Source organism: Schistocerca piceifrons, chromosome 7, assembly GCF_021461385.2.
Source record: "Schistocerca piceifrons isolate TAMUIC-IGC-003096 chromosome 7, iqSchPice1.1, whole genome shotgun sequence".
In the NCBI taxonomy this organism is placed as follows: Eukaryota; Metazoa; Arthropoda; class Insecta; order Orthoptera; family Acrididae; genus Schistocerca; species Schistocerca piceifrons.
Genome location: NC_060144.1, coordinates 188,760,167 through 188,778,437, shown reverse-complemented (window position 1 = coordinate 188,778,437; position 18,271 = coordinate 188,760,167). Strand labels below are relative to the sequence as shown.

The following is an 18,271-nucleotide window of genomic DNA, read 5'->3' as shown; positions in this document are numbered from 1 at the left end:
CAAAGTTATGATCTGTCCGTTCGTTCATTGATGTCTTGTCCACTGTAATAAGTTTAGTGTCTGTGTTTTGCGACCGCACCGCAAAACCGTGCGATTAGTAGACGAAAGGACGTGCCTCTCCAATGCGAACCGAAAACATTTGATCGCAGGGTCATAGGCCAACCGATTCCTCCACAGGAAAACACGTCAGATATATTCTATACGACACTGGTGACGGCATGTGCGTGACATGACAGGAATATGTTGTCGATCCTCCTAACTTGTACATTTGGAGAATGGGTAAAAAGATTCTTCTACCTAGCCCGATTTAGGTTTTCTTGTTAATGTGATAATCACTCCCAAAAAAGTGATGAAAACATAAGACTTTGTCACATGAGCTGCAACAAATGAATGCAACAGTTTCACAGTCGCACAGCTTTCCCTGTGCTCTGTCAAAACATATGTTTTTAACGTTTTCATACAACGTCCCCATACTACGGCGCAGTTACCTCGCATCGGACGGACGGACGGACAAATAATAATTGTCTGAAAATAAAAAAATAAACTTTTCACACGAGGGAGACTTGATCCGAGGGCCTCTCGTTCGGCAGTTGCTCACGCTAACCACGGGACCACGGCGCTCCTGAGTTCACACCATCCTCGATGTTCACTATCTAGCGCATGCGCTACTCAGTTTGTATATTTTGATTATTTTTTTCATAGTTCCACGCAACTTCTTCCTGTTTTCTCGATTGATCTGTGTTCAGTTTTTCAAGGCCTATCCATTGTGCCAACTTGTAACTAAATCTGTGGGGGGTGCGATGGGGAGGTTCCCTTGTTAGCACCAATTAGGCAGGTTCTATCAACCCTATCACAACAAAGGTCAAAACTTAATAATGATTGTGGTGTTGCTCACGCTGCTAAATACTGCATTTTCGGGCAACAACAGTCATGTGTGGCAGGCGTTATTAGAGCACAGTAAATAAAGTCATTTCATGTAATAATGAATAAACTAGGCACTCATCTTTTCGTGCTTCCCACGCTGCTCTCGTTGTAAAATCATGCCTCAATCGTCGAAAATCTAGGTGATGATTCCAAGCTCGGATGCAAAGAGGCCTAGGTTTTATTCTGCTATATTCAAGAGTTTTGTATCTGCGCTTCACAAACCATTCTTGAAGATTAAACCTTTCAAAGTTAGCACAACGGCGATGTAAAAAAGTAATCAGCGCTCCGAATTTAAGTTACACTTCTTTTTTATTACTTTTGCTGCAATATCACGTAACACACGAAACATCACTTCACAATACAAAACATACTTGAAAACATCTTCCTCACTGTTAAAGTTCACATTTTATAACCTGACTACAATATACGTCTTTTCAACATGACGTCCAAGACTTGACTTTCTCAAGGTCCGACTCTCTAACTAACTAACCGCTTACGCGTCCAAAGTTGCAAGTACGACAAAGATCATAGTGACAAAAGAAAGAATACACATAAGAATAATATCATTGCAACATAAACATGTCGATATATCAAAGTGCCTCTACATTAATGAAATCAAATCTGATTGTTGTCTCAGAAATATGTCAGCTACTTTACAGAAACACAGCTGAATATCGCTGGTATCGAGAGGTTGAGTTCAGGTGCCGTAGTGGTTACGTGATTCAAGTACCATTACAAGATATACTGTCGACTCACGGTCACGTGACCACCTGTAAAAAGCCTGAGTAACCACATTTGCAGTGGCAGACGTGCAGGAAGTGAGTCAGTGAGGTTCTCGAAGATACCGACAGGGATGTGGAATCATATTGACTGCAGCGCCGTGGCTAGCTGCACCAGGTTCCTCGGTTGAGGATCCATGGTGCGAACAATCCCGTCGAAGTGGTCCCACAGACTCGATAGGGTTTTAATCTGGCGAGTTTGGTGGCCATGGGAGTGCGGACAACACATCCTGGCGCTCTTCGAACAACGCAACTACACTTCGAGCTGCCGGCCGTGTGGCCGAGCGGTTCTAGGCGCTTCAGTTTGGAACCGCGCGACCGCGAAGGTCGCAGGTTCGAATCCTGCCTCGGGCATGGATATGTGTGATGTCCTTAGGTTAGTTTGGTTTAAGTAGTTTCAGGTAGGCAATGGTCTTGCCGCAGTGGATACACCGGTTCCCGTGAGATCACCGAAGTTAAGCGCTGTCGGGCGTGGTCGGCACTTGGATGGGTGACCATCCAGGCCGCCATGCGCTGTTGCCGTTTTCATAGAGCACTCAGCCTTGTGATGCCAATTGAGGAGCTACTCGACCGAATAGTAGCGGCTTAGCTCAAGAATATCATCATAACGGCCGGGAGACCAAATGTTCAAATGTGTTTGAAATCTTATGGGACTTAACCGCTAAGGTCATCAGTCCCTAAGCTTACACACCACTTAACCTAAATTATTCTAAGGACAAACACACAAACTCATGGCCGAGGGAGGACTCGAACCTCCGCCAGGACCAGCCTCACAGTCCAAAACAGCAGCGCCCTAAACCGCTCGTCTAATCCCCCGCGGCGCCGGGAGACCGGTGTGCTGATCCCACGCCCCTCTTATCCGCATCCTCCACTGAGGTTGACACGGCGGTCGGATGGTTCCGGTGGGTCACTCGTGGCCTGACGACGGAGTGCTTTTTTTTTAAAGTAGTTCTAAGTCCTAGGGGACTGATGACCTCAGATGTTAAAGACCCATAGTGCTCAGAGCTATTTGAACCATTTTTGAACACTTCTAGCTCTGAGACATGTTGCATTGTCCTGTTGGTTGATGCCATCGTCACGAGGAAAAACAAACTGCATGTAGTGGTGGGCATGGTCTCCAAGGATAGATGTATACCAGGTGATCAAAAAGTCAGTATAGATTTGAAAACTTAATAAACCATGGAATAATGTAGGTAGAGAGGTAAAAATTGACACACATGCTTGGAATGACATGGGGTTTTATTTGCACAAAAAAAGGCAAAGTATTGCTAGACGCGTGAAAGATCTCTTGCGCGCGTCGTTTGGTGATGATTGTGTGCTCAGCCGCCACTTTCGTCATGCTTGGCCTCCCAGGTCCCCAGACCTCAGTCCGTGCAATTATTGGCTTTGGGGTTACCTGAAGTCGCAAGTGTATCGTGATCGACCGACACCTCTAGGGATGCTGAAAGACAACATCCGACGCCAATGCCTCACCATAACTACGGACATGCTTTACAGTGCTGTTCACAACATTATTCCTCGACTACAGCTATTGTTGAGGAATGATGGTGGACATATTGAGGATTTCCTGTAAAGAACATCATCTTTGCTTTGTCTTACTTTATTATGCTAATTATTGGTATTCTGATCAGATGAAGCGCCATCTGTCGGACATTTTTTGAAAGTTTGTATTTTTTTGGCTCTAATAAAACCCCATGTAATTACAAGCATGTGTGTCAATTTGTACCTCTCTATCTACATTATTCCGTGATTTATTCAATTTTCAAATTTATACTGACTTTTTGATCACCCGGTACTTGCGTTGACAGATTCTGCCTTCCAGATCATCCAGCCAGTGCTGGAAAACATTCCGTAGACCGTAATGCTCCCTCGGTGTTTGCTTTCTGAGGTTTCACGCCGTACACGCCAATGGACGTCTGTCCGATGGACCATAAAACGTTAAACATCTGAAATGGCCACCTGTCGCCACTCAGTGCACGTCCATTTGCGCTTCTGGCCTGCAAATTCCAGCCTTTGTCGCCTGCGTTCATGAACCAGGTGCTTGTTGCAGAGACCCAAAAGCAGCAACGGTCGTTGGGGAGACACTGTTAGTAGCACCTTGATTCATCTGGGCTGTCAGTTGCTCGACTGTTGCACGTCTACTCGCCCGTACACATCTCCACACCCGTCATTCGCCTATGACCCATGGTGCACTGCAGCTGCCTCAGCGCCGGTGTTTTTTTTTTTTTTATTCCACAAAAACAGTAACAAAAAAGGGCTACAATGAAATGACATAAATAAGGTGACAGATAATTGCAGTCATAAATTACAGCATTCAAAGAGTGAGGAATCATATTCAGTCTTTAGCAGTAGCACAATTTAGCACCTTCACTGTCCCCTTCAACTGGTGGCAGATCAGCACGCACATTTTCTTCTTCTGCAGCATGAGGTTCCTCATCATCATTTCCCAGACCCAAATTAATCATTCAGTAAATCCTTGATGTGTGTTCCTTCCAGGGTGAATTACGTGGACAGAAGATAAGTCCCGAACAGCGACATCGCAATGTCCTTCACTGCCTTCTTATTTTTTGTCAGTTCCAGTCTTCTAAGCGCATCCTTAGGGAGTTCAAGAGCTTCCTTCATATCAGGCACCAGATGTTTTCCGTCATATTCTTGTATCTGCTGTACTACTGATAAATTTACATGCGTGACTTGCAGGTGAGGTTAAGCCGTCGGCACACGGACCGTGCATCCGAACGTTGAGCGTTGAGCGTGCCGACTTTCTGACGTCATACCGTGGAATAGCACGTTCGGGGGTCTCTCCGAACGTGCAGAGCAATATCTGGCATGTCATATATTCCAAGCGTGCGTCTTAGCGTTGACCAATGAGATGGCACAACGCCACCTACGTCACACGCTTGCCGTCTCCCTTCAGTACAAAGTTGTGAGGCGCCATATTGGCATTCATTTCAAGCTATATGTGGATACGCCGTTTCTGAGCACCAGCAAATTGAGAATCACTGGAAAACCCGTTGTTAACTGTGTGCTTCGTTCCAATAAAATAATGAGAAACATCATATTCATGGCAAAAGAATTATTGTAACTTGCGTATTATGAGAGTAGGCTATTTGAAGGCAGTGACACACTGAAGATCCACCAAAAACGCATTGTTCTTGGTACAATTTGTTATAATTAAATTTCAATTAGTAACATAATTATCTACGATTAACGTTTTTAGCAAGGATTGATATACTATGATTAGCTTCCAAGCGAGTGTTGTTCTATTAGTGTAATGAGTAGCGTCACTGACCAATAACGAATTTTTAATTGGGGCGGTGGTTCGCGTCCAAACACTATCAATTTTTTTCCTAACATTTGCGTTTTTATTAGGTTCTGATACTTTATTATTAGTTTAATATAAGTATATGCTATAATATTTGATGTTATGTAAATATAAGTTCACCTTCTTTGAGGGGTGACTTTGTTCGATTGGCTTAATTTACAGGACAGCTTGCGCTACTTGTTTAAAGATATTTTGCCCCTTTTTCTTTTACGCTTCGTAATTCACATGTTGCAAAGATTCTGCTACTGGGTAGGAACAGTGATCAAGTAAGACTGACCTTGGTGTTTTACTAAAATGTGGAAATGATGAAATAATGTTTCTCTTATGCGGAGAAGTATTCCAAATTTTTACCGCACTGTTTGTAATGGAAATTTTTATAAGCCTGTGTCCTTATTGATTGGACATGGTACTTTCCTTTTCGTGGACAATGGAGGAAATGTTCGTTTTAATAGAACTAACGTGGGAATTTTACGCGCTCCCCTTGAGTAAACAGTGTGATTTATGAACAAGAAACATCCCTCAACTGCCGCAGGAGTGCGTTGCGATAGCGTATACCACTTTGGGGCCCACGTACCGTATGCACAAGTCGCATCATTCCTGAGCTGACAGCAGCACGTTGAACTTGGCACGCTCAACGTTAACGTTCGACAGCACGGTCCGTGTGCCGACGGCTTTAGGGTCGGGAACGTGACACAACCCATTCCATCTCTTCAAGGAATCTAGTTCCTAACCTACACCCATTCTGTTGAAGACAATTCAAAGCATGTTACCGTATTTCTTATTGTGACTCTGATATTTAAGTATTTTCTCGAATTCATTTTCCATATACATCTTGTATTCAATATGTTCATCGCTCCCGATATTGTTAAAAACATAACTTGTATATTTGCCCACTAACCAAATCACTGCGTTATTTTTTGCCTAAGGGTAATAACTTTCTTCTGGTCCGAAGAAAATGTTAGTCGGTACATTGTTTGCTGAAGTTCTTGTTATTTGAGAAGTTTTCTCCCTGGTCCACCTCCAGTTGATAATCCGATTTCCACATGTGTAACGATGAGGCACAATATCAACGAGGTTGCATTTGCTGCAGAGGTTAGTGTCACTTAAACCGATGGCAAAGAGACGCTCATTAGTGCTGATGATGTTATTGACTACCTTGTAGCACGCTGTTCTCACGTCAGACGAAAGAACATCACTACTGATGTTTTTCCCGACCACATTCCATGCTACTCCAGCATATTTAGTTTCTATGTTATTTTTCCTTTCATGTTTCCGTCTTTCAGCTAAAATCGCCTTTGCTGTAACTTTTTTGGAGTTTAAAAGGTTTTTGCTGTGATAACTTAGTTCAAGATAATATTCCCTAATGTGTTTTAGCTTAAAACTTATTTTTTGTATATTTATCGGCGGCTCGGATGGCGCCATTTTGCCATGCACGGTATACTTTAACCGCGGTTTGCAAAATTGGTCTTTTCGAATATGCTTCCCCATTGGTCGGAAAGTCAATGATCATGCTCGTTTTGACATCAGGTAAACCGCTCCGTTCCCGCATTATGACAATGACTGCACGTTTTCCACATCTCCCCGACACGCTTTATACACCCTCCACTCTTAATGCTCCCACCTGGTTATTGCATTATGACGTCTAACATAGGCGTCAATCAGATTAATGTGACTGGACGATGTTTTTTTGACGGATCCAGATGTCAGACCTGTTGTTTTCCATTAACATGCAGGCCCTGTCCTATGGATCTAATCTCTCAGTTCTGCCCAGAGGTCAGGGTGAATTGGCGGATTTATCCGCGGACGTAGGACTAACAAACAAGTCGAATGTCTTCCCACACTATCATCATCTTTAGAACTGATGCACTGATTCACTGATTCACCACTCAGTTTAGGTGACTTCAGCTGTCGGTGTGAGGAGGAGGAAGTAAGACAGACAGAGAGAGAGAGACAGACAGAGAGAGAGAGAGAGAGAGAGAGAATATCATTCAGAGACAAGGACAGAGGTAGGTATGGTCCGGCCATATGAAATATGTCAGACCAATTGTGTGATTGGATTGAAGAGTTCCTAGATAACAGAACGCAGCATGTCATTCTCAATGGAGAGAAGTCTTCCGAAGTAAGAGTGATTTCAGGTGTGCCGCAGGGGAGCGTCGTAGGACCGTTGCTATTCACAATATATATAAATGACCTCGTGGATAACATCAGAAGTTCACTGAGGCTTTTTGCGGATGATGCTGTAGTATATCGAGAGGTTGTATCAATGGAAAACTGTACTGAAATGCAGGAGGATCTGCAACGAATTGACGCATGGTGCAGGGAATGGCAATTGAATCTCAATGTAGACAAGTGTAACGTGCTGTGAATAAATAGAAAGAAAGATCGTTTATGATTTAGCTACAATATAGCAGGTCAGCAACTGGAAGCAGTTAATTACATAAATTGTCTGGGAGTAGGCATTAGGAGTGATCTAAAATGGAATGACCATATAAAATTAATCGCCGGTAAAGCAGATGCCAGACTGAGATTCATTGGAAGAATCGTAAGGAAATGCAGTCCGAAAACAAAGGAAGTAGGTTACAGTACCCTTGTTCGCCCACTGCTTGAATATTGCTCACCAGTGTGGGATCCGTACCAAATAGGGTTGATAGAAGAGATAGAGCAAATCCAACGGAGAGCAGCGCGCTTCGTTACAGGATCATTTAGTAATCGCGAAAGCGTTACGGAGATGATAGACTCAAGTGGAAGACTCTGCAAGAGAGACGCTCAGTAGCTCAGTACGGCCTTTTGTTGAAGTTTCGAGAACAGGAGGAGTCAAGCAGTATATTGCTCCTTCCTACTTATATCTCGCGAAGAGACCATGAGGATAAAATCAGAGAGATTAAAGCCCACATGGAGGCATACCGACTATCTTTCTTTCCATGAGCAATACGAGACTGGAATAGAAGGGAGAACCGATAGAGGTACTCAAGGTAACGTCCGCCACACACCGTCAGGTGGCTTGCGGAGTTTAGATGTAGATGTAGATACTCTACTCTCGGTAGATGTAGATACTCTACCCTCGGTCAAATTTACTGGCAGCACGTCTTCAGTACGTCGGCAACTACCTGTGACTTCCTAGTCCGCACTAATACTGTCCGGCTATACCATGGTATTTTAGTGCATTACAGCCAATGTGGACGGCAACACTATTGCAGCCACATACTGTCGATAAAATGTGGCACGTGTAGACGAACCTTAATGAGTGTGTGTCTAGCTCACAAAGAACTTCAGAATGGTGCAGATGGCTCTGACCACTATGGGACTTAACTTCCGAGGTCATCAGTCCCCTAGACTTAGAACTAATTAAACCTAACTAACCTAAGGACATCACACACATCCATGCCCGAGGCAGGATTCGAACCTACGACCGTAGCAGTCGCGCGGTTCCAGACTGAAGCGCCAAGAACCGCTGGGCCACAGCACCCTGCAACAAAGAACTTCGCTTCGGAAGATATGCTATGCTTACAAAATGTTATCTGTATTACTAAACAGTGCACAGTGTGCACTATTACAGTTGCAGTTTGCCAAGTAACTCATTGCAGGGGCAACAAAAATTTGATTTTGAATATTTCATACAGTTAATGACTGAATTCAAAAATTTTAAATTCTGCCATAATTCACACATTAAGAGGCGCAAAATTGCATTAAAGGTTTAAGTATTAATTTTAGAAATCATGTGTATGTCTCGAGGTTGCGTTACGGCGTGAAAATTTCCCAGATTATATTCGTCCATTATTTGAGAATGAGCGCTCTTAGCGACTTACAAGAAACTTTGCACATAATTTCTAACGCTTTCGAAACTTTTTCTCGCTGACGCCTGGGAAAAAATGATACAAGGAAGTGAGTTAAAACACTCACTACATTCTTGCTATTTATGCTGTGAAACTACATCATCAGGCATGCCGTTTTAATTTGTTACTTGCGTACTTTTAATTCTATTCGCAACACATTTTCCACACAATATCCAATATACCACTGAGTGTACCTGCAAAATTGTATCATTTTACGACACATAATTCGCGAGAGATGACGTCATAAACAATGAGATATGTGAAAAATTAGCTTTTCTTAAATCGGAATTCGATCGTTAAAAAATCGAGGTTTCTGGGTGGCTACTGGCGTGATACGAGGGCTGTTTGTTGAATAAGATCATATTTGGCGCGAAATGGAAACCACAGTCAAAATCAAAAATGTTTTATTTGCAACATTTATTAAAGTTTCCAACTAAGCTCCCCAGACAAAATATTAGTCACCTTTAGGGAAATCATTACAAGCATCATTTAATACCGTGTAAATCCGCCCTTCGACTTAACCGCCTAGTTCGGTTAGGAAATGAGTGTACATGGTTGTGCAGAGAAGTCGCATCCAGGTTAAACCACTCGCTCAGGATTTGATCGCTCAGTTCCACCAAATTGCGGGGATGCTGATGTTGGCGTTTTACCTGCTTTTCCATGTCCCACAGATTTTCTCTGGAGCTGAAGTCTGATTATTTTGCAGGCCAGTAGCAAAGTAACTGAACGGGGGAATGTTCAGAAAATCACTCACGTCTTCTTCCAGCCCGATGAACTTCGATGTTGTCGTCTTTATGTGCCTCCGTGAGCAATGGCCTCTTGCGAGGTGACCTACTACAAATGCATGCAGTTCTCGTCGCAGTGTCTCTCGCCAACAGGTTGGAATTGACCTGGATTCGCTACCTGCAGCATTTCGTGTCGGATTTGTAAGCGATTTTGATTGACAAGCCGTGAAACACGTCTCTGGTCCCTCTCAAAAAATGGCTCCAAGCACTATGGGACTCAATGTGGTATCGGTAGGTACGATGCCAAAGCTTAGATGCCCGTTCTTAGGTTGACACTACGAGAGCGGAAGATCTACGCCGACAACAGCGCCCTTTAGCCGGCGCTGTGCAGCTCTACGAGCGCTGCTCCAGATTCTGCCCATTTTGATAACGAGCAGACGACAAACCAACATTGTTTCATTTTCATAATGGGCGAACCACTACAGATTTTGCCTGTGTAACTTCTGTGGTTCAAAATGGTTCAAATGGCTCTGAGCACTATGGGACTTAACATCTATGGTCATCAGTCCCATAGAACTTAGAACTACTTAAACCTAACTAACCTAAGGACAGCACACACATCCATGCCCGAGGCAGGATTCGAACCTGCGACCGTAGCAGGCGCGCGGTTCCGGACTGAAGCGCCTAGAACCGCTCGGCCACAGCGGCCAGCGGTCCCTCTGTCAGGACCTATCTCTGATCACCTTTCTGCGTTGTGTTTCGTGGCCGTGTGTGTGTTAACGCCACTGCTTGTAGACATGTTGAACGGTCTGCCGAGAAACACCAACGAATCCAGGAACGTCACACACCGTAGGGCCATGGGCGCGGGCAAACACGATTGCCCGTTTTTGCTACTGTGTCACGTCCTTAAATTTACCCATGTTTACGTGCACTTGAAACATTGTTTCACTGATCGCTGCTGCCTTATGCTCATGTAGAAGCAGTGCACACATGGTTGAGCACGTGGCTCGATCCCTGAGCCATCTGTCAAGGCTTAACGATTCATCTCTGCGCCCGCCGTAGGGTGACTAAATTTATGTCCGGTGAACTTACTTTTCTACATAGTCGCCGTTCCGACTTAGACATTTGTTTTAGCATGGTACCAACTTTCCAATACCTTCATCATAGAAGACAGAAGCCTGTTCTTTCGGCCAATTGTCTAAGCTGGTCCGCGGCTCATTGTATGTGCGAAAATGCTGTCCTCACTCGGTTGATGTGACCAAAGAGATGTAAACCAGAGGGAACCAAGGTCGGTTTGTATGGTGGACGATCAAACATTTCCCATCGAAAACGCTGCAGGAGCGTCATTGTCGTAGCTACAGTGTGCGGCCGAGCGTTTTCAGGAATAAGGACAACGCCTGGTGACAACATTCCTCTTATTCACTTGTTCTGAACAGCCCCTCATATACGATTTTCTCGAATCGCTTGATCCACTCGCTGAACAAGACCGTCGGTTGCCACTCGCTTCCTTCCCTAACTGCCTCCATCATGAACGTCCGTGCGTCCTGCTTCAAAGTGCCTGCACCACTGTCGCACATCGCTGTCACGCATGACAGCTACGTTATGTGGGCTCCGTGCACAGAGGCGGAACCCCACAGCACGCACTTGACACTTGGCGGGACACACTATTTTCTAGACATCTAGAGAGAATTTTTGTATGGTGCGAGAAGTGGCAATTGGCACTAAACAAAGAAAAGTGCGAGGTCATCCACATGGCTACTAAAAGATATCCGATAAATTTTGGGTATACGATAGAAAAATGGTTCAAATGGCTCTGAGCACTATGGGACTCAACTGCTGAGGTCACCAGTCCCCTAGAACTTAGAACTAGTTAAACCTAACTAACCTAAGGACATCACAAACATCCATGCCCGAGGCAGGACTCGAACCTGCGACCGTAGCGGTCTTGCGGTTCCAGACTGCAGCGCCTTTAACCGCACGGCCACTTCGGCCGGCTATACGATAAATCGCACGAATCTAGGGGCTGTCAATTCGACTAAATACGTAGGAATTACAATTGCGAGCAACGTAAATTGGAAAGACCATATAGATAATATTGTGGAGAAAGCGGAACAGACTGCGCTTTGTTGGCAGAACACTTAGAAGATGCGACAAACCCACTAAAGAGACAGCCTACATTACACTTGTTCGTCCTCTGCTGGAATATTGCTGCGCGGTATGGGATCCTTGACAGGTAGGATTGACGGAGGATATCTAAAAAGTGCAAAGAAGGGCAGCTCGTTTCGTGTTATCGCGCAATAGGGGTGAGAGTGTCACTGATATGATACGCGAGTTGGGGTGGCAGTCACTGAAACAAAGGCGGTTTTCTTTGCGGCGAGATCTATTTACTAAATTTCAATCACGCACCTACGTAGGGAGAAATGACCATCATAATAAAATAAGAGAAATCAGAGCTCGAACGGAAAGATTTAGGTTTTCATTTCTCCCACGCGCCACTCGAGAGTGGAATTGTAGAGAAGTAGTATGAAAATGGTTCGATGAACCCTCTGCCTGGCATTTAAGTGTGAATTGCAGAGTAACCATGTAGATGTGGATGTAGACATCTTTACGTACTCACTGCGCGCTCAGAACTGAAAAGAGCGACGTGACGCGATCGACGCACATACTAGGGACACTGCCCAACACACGTGCACAAAGCTTCATCAGATTTTCACAGCGTCGCGACCTTGAAAAAATTATACATATATACAGGGTTTTTACGTAAGAGCGGCAAAAAAATGTAACAGGATATAGACACTGAATAATTTGATGTAGGGAACCTGTGGTCGGAGAAGGCAGTTTGTGGTGTTATGGAAGTAAACTTGTCTACCGCTTTGTGTAGCATTACTGTTTTCCAGTATTATTTACAACTAGCATGCGTACAAGTTTACACATACTGTGCTGTTTATTTACATGTACATTATTTATTTCGTGCAAGGAAACAAGGAAGACGAGCTTGATTACTAGGAAGTCATAATGCAGGTTTTGTTTACTTTACTTGTCCACTAGGTGGCTCTATTGTATCGTTTTTATCTTGTCCCATGACAGAACGTGCTTGAAGCAACGACAGAACCATTCGTTACTCAGTGCTGTTCAGAGAGAATACAATACGATAAACCAGCACCGCAGACGTCACTGACATGCACCTTGTGCATAGGAAAGTGCGTTGAAATGCTCTCGCCGCTGAAAGGCTGTACAAGGAACCATTTCCTAACAGGCATCATCCCTCGCGACGAGTGTTTATTTCTCTCGATCGAAGAATGCGAGAGAGTGGTTGACTGGAAAGAAGAAATGACGGACCTGACGACGCGAGGACCACTCGCACACCCGATTCTGAAGAGGAAGTGCTGTAACGTATTGGAGCGGATCCCACTGCAAGTACTCGTCGTATTGCTCGTAAAATGGGCGCTGCACATGCTAGCGTGTGGGGAGCACTCTACGAACAATTACACCCATATCACCCACAACGAGTCCATGCAATAATTGTGACTGGCTTTGCACCAAGCGTCGCATTGCGTCAGTGGCTGCTCCCAGAATAGATTGACCGACCAGATTTCCTCCAGATCGAGCTGTTTACTGACGAGGCCTCATCTGATCGTTCAAATGGCTCTGAGCACTATGGGACTTAACCCTAAAAAGTTTTGGTCATATGTAAAATCGGTAAGCGGATCTAAATCCCCTATTCAGTCACTCGTTGACCACGATGGCACCGAAACAGAGGACGACCGAAGAAAGGCAGAAATACTGAATTCAGTGTTCCGAAACTGTTTCACTGCGGAAAATCGTAACACGGTCCCTGACTTCAGCCGTCGCACGGACGCCAAAATGGAAAATATTGAAATAAACGATATCGGAATTGAAAAACAACTGCTATCACTTAGTAGCGGAAAAGCATCCGGACCAGACGATATACCCTTAAGATTCTACAGTGATTATGCTAAAGAACTTGCCCCCTTTCTATCAGCAATTTATCGTAGATCGCTGGAAGAACGTAAAGTACCTAGCGACTGGAAGAAAGCGCAGGTCGTTCCCATTTTCAAGAAGGGTCATAAATCAGATGCGAATAATTATAGGCTTATTTCGCTTACGTCAATCTGTTGTAGAATAATGGAACATGTTTTGTGTTCTCGTATTATGACGTTCTTAGATAATACAAATCTCCTTCATCATAACCAACATGGATTCCGCAAACAGAGATCATGTGAAACTCAGCTCGCCCTATTTGCCCAAGAAATTCACAGTGCCGTAGACACTGGCGAGCAGATTGATGCCGTATTCCTGGACTTCAGGAAGGCATTTGATACGGTTCCGCACTTACGTTTAGTGAAAAAAATACGAGCTTACGGAATATCGGACCAGGTTTGTGATTGGATTCAGGATTTCCTAGAAGAAAGAACACAACATGTCATTCTTAACGGTTCAAAATCTGCAGATGTAGAGGTAATTTCGGGAGTACCGCAGGGAAGCGTGATAGGACCTTTATTGTTTACAATATACATAAATGACTTAGTTGACAACATCGGTAGCTCCGTGAGGCTATTTGCAGATGACACGGTTGTCTACAAGAAAGTAGCAACATCAGAAGACTCGTACGTACTCCAGGAGGACCTGCAGAGGATTAATGCATGGTGCGACAGCTGGCAGCTTTCCCTAAACGTAGATAAATGTAATATAATGCGCATACATAGGGGCAGAAATCCATTCCAGTACGATTATGCCATAGGTGGTAAATCATTGGAAGCGGTAACGACCGTAAAATACTTAGGAGTTACTATCCGGAGCGATCTGAAGTGGAATGATCACATAAAACCAATAGTGGGAAAAGCAGGCGCCAGGTTGAGATTCATAGGAAGAATTCTAAGAAAATGTGACTCATCGACGAAAGAAGTAGCTTACAAAACGCTTGTTCGTCCGATTCTTGAGTATTGCTCATCAGTATGGGACCCATACCAGGTTGGATTAATAGAAGAGATAGACATGATCCAGCGAAAAGCAGCGCGATTCGTCATGGGGACATTTAGTCAGCGCGAGAGCGTTACGGAGATGCTGAACAAGCTCCAGTGGCGGACACTTCAAGAAAGGCGTTACGCAATACGGAGAGGTTTATTATCGAAATTACGAGAGAGCACATTCCGGGAAGAGATGGGCAACATATTACTACCGCCCACATATATCTCGCGTAATGATCACAACGAAAAGATCCGAGAAATTAGTGCAAATACGGAGACTTACAAGCAGTCGTTCTTCCCACGCACAATTCGTGAATGGAACAGGGAAGGGGGGATCAGATAGTGGTACAATAAGTACCCTCCGCCACACACCGTAAGGTGGCTCGCGGAGTATAGATGTAGATGTAGATGTAGATCAGTCCCCTAGAACTTAGAACTACTTAAACCTAACTAACCTAAGGACATTACACACATCCATGCCCGAGACAGGATTCGAGCGTGCGACCGTAGCAGCAGCGCGGTTCCGGACTGAAGCACCTAGAACCGCTCGTTCAGGGCGGCCGGCTGCCTCATCTGATCGTGGTGGTATTTCGAACAGCAGGAACAGCCATGTGTGGGATGAGGAAAATAGTCACGCCCCTAGTGGAGCCACACCAACAAATACGTTTTGCTGTAAATATCTGGGCCGGCATTGTAGGCGGCAATCTTATTGGGCCATATCTTCTACCTGGACGTTTGAATGGCCACCTGTACCTGAAATTCGTGCAAAGTGTTCTACCTGAGTTATTGGAAAACATACCTTGGCTGTTCGTGAGAGGATGTGGATACAACACGCCTCACTTCAGTGAGGATGTACGCAACCACTTCAGTGCAGTAGTTCCTGGTCGCTGGATGGGAGGGAAAGGTCCTATTTGCCGCGTGGGATTAGCCGAGCGGTCTTAGGCGCTGCAGTCGTGGACTGTGCGACTGATTCCGTCGGAGGTTCGAGTCCACCCTCGGGCATGGGTGTGTGTGTTAGTCCTTAGGATAATTTAGGTTAAGTAGTGTGTACGCTTAGGGACTGGTGACCTTAGCAGTTAAGTCCCATAAGATTTCACACACATTTGAACATTTTTGAGGTCCTATTCCATGGTCTGTGAGGTCACCTGACCTGAATCCCCGTGATTATTTCCTATGGACATATCTAAAGTCACTTGTGTGTGGGACCCCAGTGTATCAGAGAACTGTAGCTGCCTGTGATGTGATTCTAAACAAATCAGGGACATTTGTCAGGGTGCGGCAGAACCTTCTTCGCCGATGTCATGCTTGCATTGACGTTGATGGCCGGCAGTTTCAGCACATTTTGTAAGACACGATACAAGTGGTACGTCCGTTTTGTCAATGATGGTATTTGAAGTTAACTATAACTTCAAAAATGACTCTGGGCACTAACGGACTTAACATCTGAGGCCATCTGTCCCCTAAAACCTAGAACTACTTAAACCTAATTAACTTCAGGACATCACACACATCCATGACCGAGGCAGGATTCGAACCTGCGACCGTAGCGGTCGCGCGGTTCCGGACTGAAGTGCCTAGAACCGCACGGCCACCGAGGCCGGCCTAACTGTAACTAATGTAAATAAAAAAGTATTCAGTAACGTGATTTTATTTCTATTCTCTCCTTAACGTGGCTCTTCCGACCACAGGTTCTCTACCTCAAATTGTTTTGTGGAGCATCCTCTATGTCCTATTAAATTTTTGCACGCTCTTACGGAAACATCCTGAAAGGACACATTTTTACATTGAAGCATTCACTATATAATGCACAAAAGTGAAATTAATTTTTTATCTTTCTCGGAGGTCGTAAAATGTTACAGGTAGAAGACGAGAATCTTTCCTAAGGAAGTGATTTAGATTATGAAAGGCCGGCCGCGGTGGTCTCGCGGTTCTAGGCGCGCAGTCCGGAACCGCGCGACTGCTACGGTCGCAGGTTCGAATCCTGTCTCGGGCATGGATGTGTGTGATGTCCTTAGGTTGGTTAGGTTTAAGTAGTTCTAAGTTCTAGGGGATTGATGACCTCAGCTGTTAAGTCCCATAGTGCTCAGAGCCATTTGAACCATTTTTTAGATTATGAAAGAAGTGGGGCAGGCGGAGGGAGTGGGAATCGGAATATTTTGGTCTGCTTACAGCCGGAGCAGCGGCCTTAATTACTGTTTGCTGTGTTTTTAAATTTCATGGCGCGGCGTCCCTTCGCTCTCCTTTATGAGCGCAGCCTGCATTGCATAATTGGTGGCGCGGGAGAGTCTCGGTCGATCGATGCGGCTGCCCCAGTTCCGTGCCGTGGACTACCACAGCGGATGGCGCGCTGCAGCGTGCAGGGCATGGTCAGTCTGCACTGCTGTTTGGAAAAAGTGAAACACCGAGGCCGAGCGACGTGAGCACAGTGAAATTTTATTCCACCGGTTAGGGATATGGCACTATACAGATGATTAGCATTACAGACCTGTACATGGTGATCAAAAAGTCAGTATAAATTTGAAAACGTAATAAACCACGGAATAATGTAGATTGAGAGGTAAAAATTGACACACATGCTTGGAATGACATGGTGTTTTATTAGAACAAAAAAAAAAAAGGTTCACAAAATGTCCGACAGATGGCGCTGGATAGCAAAACTGCTACCGTGATTGGTGAGAGGTACGCCAATATGTTACAGAATCGCATCGTCCCTAGCCTGGCTGATAAACACCTGCTGGAACGTACGATGTATATGCAGGATGGCGCTCCACCCCATATTGCTAGACGCGTGAAAGATCTCTTACGCGTATCGTTTGGTGATGATCGTGTGCTCAGCCGCCACTTTCGTCATGTTTGGCGTCCCAGGTCCCCAGACTTCAGTCCGTGCGATTATTGGCTTTGGGATTACCTGAAGTCGCAAGTGTATCGTGATCGACCGACATCTCTAGGGATGCTGAAAGACAACATCCGACGCCAATGCTTCACCATAACTCCGGACATGCTTTACAGTGCTGTTCACAACATTATTCCTCGACTACAGCTATTGTTGAGGAATGATGGTGGACATATTGAGCATATCCTGTAAAAAAAATCACCTTTGCTTTGTCTTACTTTGTTATGCTAATTATTGGTATTGTGATCAGATTAAGCGCTATCTGCCGGACATTTTTTGAACGTTTGTATTTTTTTGGTTCTAATAAAACCCCATTTCATTCCAAGCAGGTGTGTCAATTTGTACCTCTCTATCTACATTATTCCGTGATTTATTCAGTTTTCAAATTTATACTGACTTTTTGATCACCCGGTACATGCAGGGTGACTGTGGAAATTCAGTACGGAGTAGGGCCAGCACGTGCTGCAATCAGAGCCGCTAGACATCGTCGCATGGAATCAAAGAGCGGATGAATATGCTGCTGGAAAATACTCGCATGTACGTGCGTCCACAAAACATCCAGCAGTGGTGTCCGTCGTTCTTCGAAGAAGGCTTGAGCATTCCTCACCACTTGCACCCGGGCTTTGTCCTGCAGAAATATGGCATGTGGGACGGGTGTTTAGGAGCGGCAGTGCCTCTGGCTATAAAACCTCCCTGATGTAGCGGTAGCTGTTTCAGATTGCCCTCAGGACGTACGAGGCGAGATCGCGTGGTATCTACATCTACATGGTTACTCTACAATTCGCACTTAAGTGCCTGGCAGAGGGT

The 18,271-nt window shown here is 44.9% G+C and overlaps 1 pseudogene; it reads left to right on the top strand.

Moving 5' to 3' along the window:
- The first annotated feature begins 2,107 nt into the window (after positions 1-2,107).
- LOC124709274 lies at positions 2,108-2,225 on the top strand (annotated as a pseudogene).
- Positions 2,226-18,271: the final 16,046 nt, after the last annotated feature.